The 9979-nt window shown below is 26.9% G+C and overlaps 2 long non-coding RNA genes across 2 annotated transcripts; both read right to left on the bottom strand.

The window, feature by feature from the left end:
- Window positions 1-2429: 2429 nt before the first annotated feature.
- On the bottom strand, window positions 2430-3828 carry LOC113549631. The gene is made up of 5 exons (XR_003404937.1): window positions 3521-3828; window positions 3328-3446; window positions 2929-3257; window positions 2740-2854; window positions 2430-2665 (listed from the first exon to the last, which is right to left on the bottom strand). It is a non-coding gene; the product is annotated as an uncharacterized LOC113549631 (long non-coding RNA).
- A 748-nt stretch (window positions 3829-4576) lies between these two features.
- LOC113549999 lies at window positions 4577-6904 on the bottom strand. The gene is made up of 3 exons (XR_003404982.1): window positions 6681-6904; window positions 5112-5225; window positions 4577-4682 (listed from the first exon to the last, which is right to left on the bottom strand). It is a non-coding gene; the product is annotated as an uncharacterized LOC113549999 (long non-coding RNA).
- Window positions 6905-9979: the final 3075 nt, after the last annotated feature.

Raw genomic sequence — 9979 nt, 5'->3', positions numbered from 1 at the left:
AATTTCACCAACTGCTTATATAATCAGTTACTATACATTATATAATTTTCAAAATATTTTTTAAATATAAACATTTGATATTTTCTACTATTTTTTATAAATATCAATAAAATGTTGCCAGGTAAAAATTTTTGAAAATGTTATAAATGGTTCCTCCTTCCTTATAAGTTAGGCTGTTAATTTACTTTAAGTTATTCTACCTAATTAATTAACTGCCAAGTAATATCTAATTTTATTTACTATTTAGGCAGCTTGATAGCTAAGTTATAATTGAAATACAATACATTTATTTATAATATATATTGATTAATTAGTAAATAAATCTCATCTGAGTTTAGAAAATAAACTGCCACTTTCATTAACAACTAGTTTATATATATTTAACAATATAAGTAGGTATATTTGTAAAGGTATTTTATTTTAATTAATATTAATTTAATTAAAACATTTTTTTTATTCAACTCTCAAACAGATGTCCTAATAAAAGATTGTAATCAAAAGGTATAAAGTGGTAATGCTCTGCTATACGCCTATACATTTGGTGACGTGTAGGTCACTTTTATAGGTGTGTTGGATTTGAATTTAAATCTAATTTTAAAGATATAATTCATTTTAAACAGAAAACTATTCTAAGCGGAGACGGTATATTATATACATTCAGTGGCGTAATTACGGGGGTGCAAAGGAGGAACTTGCCCCTACAACCTCCCCTGAAAGTAAACTTTTAAACAAAACATGGTAATTTAAAAAAAGTGTATATTAAAGTTGTATAAGAAGTTGCATAGTATTGTTTTATATTGCATCATTATATTATATTATATTATATTGAACTATTTTATTATTTTCATTTACTGAGAATAATTACTAATTACTACCTATATGGTTTTATACTTGTGTAATTGACGTTATATAATCCTTGATTATTATGAACAATTTTGAAATTTCCACACCCCCCAAAACTAAAATTTCTAGCTATGGAACAGTAAACGTTTATAAAATTATTGTGAATATACATTTTTTTATATTTTTAATGAATAAACTAACAACTAATTAAGAAATTATTAATTCAATTTTCAAGGATTTTGACGCATTTATCAATTTTTGCTATTAAAAAACAATAATAAAGCACACAAATATAATTGTTTATAAAGAGTACGAAATTAATTACAATTATATGAAAATTATACCATTTATAGAAAAAATGATAATATAAATACTTAGTAAACATTTTAAATTTTACAGCTCTTCGTTTTTGAATTTTAAGAAAATAAAAAATCACTTTTGTTGAAAACTAGTTAGCGTAAAAGATTGAGAACATAATGATGTTAGAGGAATTATAGCCTATGGTTAATAAAATCCAAATGTATACAATCACATAGTCAAAAGCAAACATTTGTATTTTATTATAAGACACAAATACCTACGTAACCAATGTGCCAGTAAATTAGTAAAATATGAAGTTTCAAATTTGCATGAAATAAAAATAAAATACACAATAATTAGTAAACAAAATATGTGTAAATTCAATGATTTAAGTAAAGTAATAGATACATACAATATTTCTGGCAATATTAAACTTGACCCGCTTTTGATAGTGTCTTTGTAAAATAAAAACTAATAAAATAATTACTTGGAGTTTTTTTATAACAAAAAATAGTTAAATAGTTTTCAAAACTATTTTATTGGAATACTTTATAAAACGTTAATATTTCTCGTTTCTTGATATAAATAATTATTTAATTGGTATTTAATAAAAAAAAATGTATGCAAGGTAACTATAAGATAAGAATAACAGTATTAGGTAATTTTCCACACCACCTTTATTATTAAACGACGTACAATAACATTGTCCGTATTGTTTAATAACTTTATGAGGTATTACACGAGGCGCGTTTTTTTTATTGTGGTGTCCCCAATAGGCCTAATCCACATCTTAAGCGAGAACGCACAATATGCAGAGACGTATTTAGGAAGGGGCTTTGAGTCCCGTTTACCAGAACGGCTAATTTTTAAGAATTTAGATTTTAAGAATTTAAGAATTTTTATTTCGTACTTTATGAGTACTGGCGCAGTGACGTTAATCATTAATATTTTTCACAACAAATGTGTGCCATAGAGATGTAGAATACTATATTCTATGGTATTAACAGTTTCACCATTGCGCGGCATAGAAGTTTTTTAGTTTTTTAAAGGCGGCAAAATATGTGTTGCCCTTATCCTAAAATTCCTAAATACGCCATTGATCATATGAATGCATTCAATTAATAAAAAAAATCTACAACAACTAAAACTACGAAGATACTAATAATACTATATAATTTATTTCAATAAAGAAATCTAGGAATAAAACTACGATTTTCGCTACTCTACAAGCGGTAAATGTGTATAATATGTGTGTTGCCGGCCGGCGATAGTCAGTGTGTTGGATGAGTGGAATAGCTATTAGATAAGTCTAAATTAATAAACTACTTATAAAGTATATACTACATCATTACAACTACAATATAAACTACAAATAATTTAATAAATCTATGTACTAAACTAAGTCCTTTTGACGGTAGATATTAAGATGAGCTTCTCATTGATGCTGCCAATCTTCCTCCGGGTTGAAACGAAGCCGAGTGCTGACACATTTCCCATGAGCTTTGTGACAAATCCTTCTTCACTAATAAATATCATATATTTATATATAGTATACTGTACCTACTACGAATCTAAAAATTATAATATAATACAAACAAATCCTTTGGACAGTTGATATTAAGATGAACTTGTTACTGATGCCGCCAGACGTCCTCAGTGTTGAAATACAGCCGACACATTTTCCATCAACTTTGTGACAAATTCTTCTTCACTAATAAATATTATATATTTATATATAGTATACTGTACCTACTACGATTCTAAAAATTATAATATAATACAAACAAGCTGTTGGACAGTTGATATTAAGTTGTGCTTCTTATTGATGCTGCCAATCTTCCTCCGGGTAGAAACGAAGCCGAGTGCCGACACATTCCCATCAGCTCAATGACAAATTCTTCTTCGGTGAATAATCCATGATCCATCGGTTCCTATAAAACTTCAACTAATGTGCTGATTAAATGTAATTTAAACTTATAATATGATACAAACAAATCCTTTTGACGGTTGATATTAAGATGAGCTTCTCATTGATGCTGCCAATCTTCCTCCGGGTTGAAACGAAGCCGAGTGCTGACACATTTCCCATGAGCTTTGTGACAAATCCTTCTTCACTAATAAATATTATATATTTATATATAGTATACTGTACCTATTACAATTCTAAAAATTATGATATAATACAAACAAATCCTTTGGACAGTTGATATTAAGAAGAACTTGTTACTGATGCCGCCAGACGTCCTCAGTGTTGAAATACAGCCGACACATTTTCCATCAACTTTGTGACAAATTCTTCTTCACTAATAAATATTATATATTTATATATAGTATACTGTACCTACTACGATTCTAAAAATTATAATATAATACAAACAAGCTGTTGGACAGTTGATATTAAGTTGTGCTTCTTATTGATGCTGCCAATCTTCCTCCGGATAGAAACGAAGCCGAGTGCCGACACATTCCCATCAGCTCAATGACAAATTCTTCTTCGGTGAATAATCCATGATCCATCGGTTCCTATAAAACTTCAACTAATGTGCTGATTAAATGTAATTTAAACTTATAATATGATACAAACAAATCCTTTTGACGGTTGATATTAAGATGAGCTTCTTATTGATGCTGCCAGACGTCCTCAGTGTTGAAATACAGCCGACACATTTCCCATCAGCTTTGTGACAAATCCTTCTTCACTAATAAATATTATATATTTTATATAGTATACTGTACCTACAACGATTTTAAAAATTATAATATAATACAAACAAATCCTTTGGACAGTTGATATTAAGTTGTGCTTCTTATTGATGCTGCCAATCTTCCTCCCGGTCGAAACGAAGTCGAGTGCCGACACATTTCCCATCAGCTCAATGACAAATTCTTCATCGGTGAATAATCCATAATCCGTCGGTTCCTATAAAACTTTAACTAATGTGCAAATTAAATGTAATTTAAACTTATAGAAAAATTTTAATGTTTAAGAAATCTATGCTGGTGTTCTTTTATTTTGAATTTAATTTAATTTTAAATTTTATATTTATTATTTATCAGTTAAAAATGTAAACAAGAAGTAAAAAGATTATAGTATATTGCAGTTTAACTTTCTGTTCGGTGGCCACCTTTTAAATTCCTCACTCTCTTTTATAAGAAAGTTAAACAGTACAATAACTATAAAAAATGTAAATTTAAACAATCACAAAGACGAACTAGCTATGTGATAAGAAAAAAAATTGAAAAAATTGGTAATTTATTAAGGTTATATTAAAATAAAAAGAACACCTAAAACCGTAGTACAGTATATTTTCTGAAGAAAATCCATAAAAATTATAAATAATTTAAGTAAATATTCATAATATACTGTACAACTGTTAAAAAAAATTATAGGATTAAACAAACACAGCCTTGTAACACTTATATTGTTATTCAGATGAGTTTCTTATTGATGCTGCCCCAATCGTCCTCCGGGTTGACATTATACAAGGATATGGCGTCATTATTTCAGTTTTTTTGTTTTTCCGATATTATGGCATGATCTGAAATTTTTTTGTTTTATTTTATAAAAAAAAATTATAATTATTTTATTTACTACCCAAAGTACCAAATATATCCATATTTGCTACAAGAATTCATGACAAACAGAAAATAAAAAACATAATTGTAAAATTATTATACATTTTTCGTTACGTCCACGTCCAGAATCTAAGGTGTACTAATATAATATAATCGTGAACAATACAAATAATACATCGTTGTTATTTCTCACAATTTTCGTCTACTATAATTAATGAATAAAATAAGTAAGCATTGTGTACTTTTTTTTCATTGGACCCTGGAGAATAAGATATGCGTCTACATCAACTACATCGTCCGACTAGCGCGGATGATTCATATAAATTAATATATTTTATTTTAAGTTTAAAAAATAATTTTAATCCCGAAAAAGAATAATAAATAAAACTTACCTAAGCGTCGACTCTTCTCGGGAAACGGAGTTGTACCAATCTACAGTGTATACGGAGTACTGCACCGCCGCCGACAAAACTCCAAATTTTCTTCATACGATCTTCATCATGATTCTAAATAGGAGTATAAAGATATTTTATGAAAATAAACAGCAAGAAATGAAAAGGAGAGTTCTTGTCGTGTATTGAAGACTGTTGTTTAACGACTATTCATTAAGAAAATTATAGAATTGTTAATCGTCTTCGACGAATGTCATCGATTGTCGTATGCCACAGATGACGAATATTAAAATATGATAAATCTATGGTTTTGTTTATTGAACTCTTTGTGATATTATACAATCTATTTTTCTATTTTAGCTGTTTGACATATTATCGTAAAATTAAAACATATAAACTATAGACCAAATCTTTATAGATATTGCAAAGTATTAATATTTTATTCTAATGAAGATGATTACAAATTATTTTATTTAATCTATAAAAATAGTCAACTAAACAAAAATAATTATATTATTATATATATTAAAAAAAAAAGAATTATGATTTTTATCGCTATGTTTCTGAGTTATTATTTCTACATTATTTTGGTTCTAATCACGCATAATAAAATATTTATATGAAAATCTAACGAAAAAATTAATTTAAACATTTTATAAATTTAGCTCGCGAATTCAATCAAAATTTTAATTTTAAATTTTTATAAAATATACCCTGACTATACATTTTTTATTACAGTAAATTAGTGAACGTTTGAAGAAGAAGCCTGTATTAAATTTTAAATCATATTCGCATATCTATAATATTTTTCGGCTAAATAAAAAAAAAAATTTAATTGTTTTAAATAATGAAAATGCGTTTAAAATTATACAATTTACCTATAGAGAAATCATAATGTAGATAAATGGTAAATTTTTCAATATTCAATAATTAACATTTTTTAATTAAAATTAAATTATTAAATTAATTTTGTAATATTATACAAATATATAGGATTATAATACATTTATTTTTTTGTGTTTTCGATATCATGACAAGATTCGAATTTTTTTATTTTATTTTACTATTAACCACCCGAAAGTACTATATAGATCATATTTGCTACAAGAATTTATAACCAAAAAAAAAACTATATAATTGTCAAACAAATATATATTCATTGCTACGTGCAGGATCCAAGGTATACTTGACGACTTAATTTTATTCTTGGTCATTTTATACATGGTACCGGTGGTCGGTAACCTTTTTGGACTCTCGGGCCATATTCACAAATTAAAAACTTTTTCGGCCAGAAAAAATAAAAAATTGTATGTTCTTAAATTATTAACTATGCAAAAAAATATTCCGCAGAACTCTAAAATGAAAAACTTTTTTAAAAAAATACGTCGTTTTAGAATTTAAAGCGGGCCGTAGACAATAGTTCACTGATTGCCGACTATTGCATTGAACGATCGGAAATAAAATATAAGTCTGTCATCCAAGTATAGCAGCTTGTACACGTCAATAAATAATTATGTTAAGTATAAAAGATAAATTTAATATTCCATAATTATGGGAAAATTAACTTACGTAAGTATTCTTCGACGTTGTTCGGAGAAATCGAGCTGAACCACATTTACAGTTCAAATGTGCACCACTGCCGAAGAAACAGCTAGCTCTTATTTCTTCATTCGTCTTCTTTGCTCTTCGAAATGGAAATATTAAAAAACTCTATAAAAATGAGAGCACTTGTCATACACTAAAGACTGTTGTTTAACGACTGTTCAATAAAACTATTAGAATTATTAACAGTATTCTACGAATGACGACGATTGTCGTTTGCCACGGATGTTAAATATTGTAATAATGTGATAGATCATATGTTTTTTTTTTATATTACTCTTTGTGATATTATAGGATTTATTTTTATAATATCTCAGCTGCCTTGCATACGAATCTTTTAGTATTTAATTAATTTCATACGTAAAATCATAATAATAATAATAATTGTATATCCTGAATTTTTTTTTTATTATAATTTTATTATTTCAATAGTTTTTGATAAAATTTTTTACCAAAAAATAAAACCATATAAATATGGTAATATTTCCAGCTTTTTTGTTTTTCCGATATTATGGCGAGATCCGAATTTTTTATTTTATTTTACTATTTACCACCCAAAGTACTAAATAGATCATATTTGCTATAAGAAATCACGACAGACAGAAAATAAACTACATAATTGTAAAATCATTATCCAGTTTTCGCTACGTATCCAGGATCTAAGATGTACTTATAACGACTTAATTTTTTTCTTGACAATTTCATCATTAATGCATGATCGGTAACCTTTTTGAACTCTCAGGCCACATTCAAAAATTAAAAACAGTTTGCAGGCCAGATAGAAATAAAAATTGTATATTCTTAGATTATTTACTATGCAAAAAAATATTGTCTAGGACTTTAAAATAATAAAATATAAAAAGAAAAAATTGTCAATGTTTTAGAATTTAAAACGGATCGTATAAACAATAACCCGCCGATTGTCGACCACTTCATTGGACTGGACGATCGGAAATAAAAAATAGGTCTGTCATCGGGGTAACAGCTAGTATAGAAGTCAATATACATTTATTTTATGTTTAAAAAATTAAATTTTTTACTACCCCAAAATTATAGGGCAATTAACCTACGTAAATATCCTTCCAGTATTTTCGGCGAAATCATGCTGTGCCATATTAAAGTTCAAACGTGACCGTCTCCAAAAAAAACAGTTAGTTTATTTCTTCATTCGTCTTCTTTACGTTTCGGAATGGAATTATTGAAATATTTTATGAAAATGAGAGTACTTGTCATGTACTGAAGGCTGTTGTTTGACGACTGTTCAATAAAATTATTAGAATTGTTAATCTCTCTCCTACAAATGACGTCGATTGTCGTTTGCCAGGGATGATAAATATTATAATAATGTTTTTTTTATAAAACTCTTTGTGATTTTATAGGATTTATTATTAAATTTCAGCTGTCTTGCATACGAAACTATTGGTATCTAATAAATTTTATACGTAAATCATAATAATTGTATATTACCCTGAATTTTTATTAAATTATAATTTTATAACGGTTATTAAGGGTTTCATACGGTTTAGGTAAACTAAATAATTAATAATTTTAAAAATATTTAAAAGTTTAATCGTTAAACTGATATCACATACTAAATAGTTAATAGATTAGGATCTATTACATATAATAAAAAATGACTTTCTATATTGTGCATTCTATAATTAGCATTTTTTAATTAAAACTAAATTATTAAATTAATTTTGTGGATATTATACAAGTTTATAGCGTAATAATTCATTTGTTTTTTTTTGTTTTTTTCGATATTATGACAAGATTCGAAAGTTTTATTTATTTTACTTTTAACCATCCAAAGTACTAAATAGATCATATTTGCTACAAGAATTTATAACCAAAATAAAAATTATATAATTGTCAAACAAATATATATTCATTGCTACGTGCAGGATCTAAGGTATACTTGACGACTTAATTTTATTCTTGGCTATATTATACATGATACCGGTGGTCGGTAACCTTTTTGGACTCTCGGGCCATATTCACAAATTAAAAACTTTTTCGGCCGGAAAAAATAAAAAATTTTATGTTCTTAAATTATTAACTACGCAAAAAAATATTCCGCAGAACTCTAAAATGAAAAATTTTTTTAAAAAAATACATCGTTTTAGAATTTAAAGCGGGCCGTAGACAATAGTTCACTGATTGCCGACTATTGCATTAAACGATCGGAAATAAAATATAAGTCTGTCATCCAAGTATAGCAGCTTGTACACGTCAATAAATAATTATGTTAAGTATGAAAGATAAATTTAATATTCCAAAATTATGGGAAAATTAACTTACATAAGTATTCTTCGACGTTGTTCGGAGAAATCAAGCTAAACCACATTTACAGTTCAAATGTGCACCACTGCCGAAGAAACAGCTAGCTCTTATTTTTTCATTCGTCTTCTTTTCTCTTCGAAATGGAATTATTAAAAAACTCTATAAAAATGAGAGCACTTGTCATACACTAAAGACTGTTGTTTAACGACTGTTCAATAAAACTATTAGAATTATTAACAGTCTTTTATGAATGACGACGATTGTCGTTTGCCACGGATGATAAATATTGTAATAATGTGATAGATCATATGTTTTTTTTTTATATTACTCTTTGTGATATTATAGGATTTATTATTATATCTCAGCTGCCTTGCATACGAAAGTTTTGGTATTCAATTAATTTCATACGTAAAATCATAATAATAATAATAATAATTGTATATCCTGAATTTTTTTTTATTATAATTTTATTATTTCAATAGTTTTTTGATAAAATTTTTCACCAAAAAATAAAACCATATAAATATGGTAATATTTCCAACTTTTTTGTGTTTCCGAAATCATGACGAGATCTGAATTTTTTTATTTTATTTTACTATTTAACAATCAAAGTACCAAATAGATCATATAATTTGCTACAAGAATTCATGGCAAACAGAAAATAAACTTTATAATTATAATATCATTATACATTTTTCGCTACATATCCAGGATCTAAGGTGTACTTATAACGAATTAATTTTTTTCTTGGCAATTTCATCATTAATGCATGATCGGTAACCTTTTTGAACTCTCAGGCCACATTCAAAAATTAAAAACAGTTTGCAGGCCAGATAGAAATAAAAATTTTATATTCTTAGATTATTTACTATGCAAAAAAATATTGTCTAGGACTTTAAAATAAAAAAAATTCGTCGTTTTAGAATTTAAAGCGGGCCGTAGACAATAGCTCACTGGTTGCCGACCATTGCATTAAACGATCG

The sequence above is a fragment of the Rhopalosiphum maidis genome, chromosome 1 (genome assembly GCF_003676215.2).
Source record: "Rhopalosiphum maidis isolate BTI-1 chromosome 1, ASM367621v3, whole genome shotgun sequence".
Lineage (NCBI taxonomy): Eukaryota > Metazoa > Arthropoda > Insecta > Hemiptera > Aphididae > Rhopalosiphum > Rhopalosiphum maidis.
Note: the sequence above shows the minus strand (reverse complement) of the source record. Positions and strands in the feature narration are given on the sequence as shown.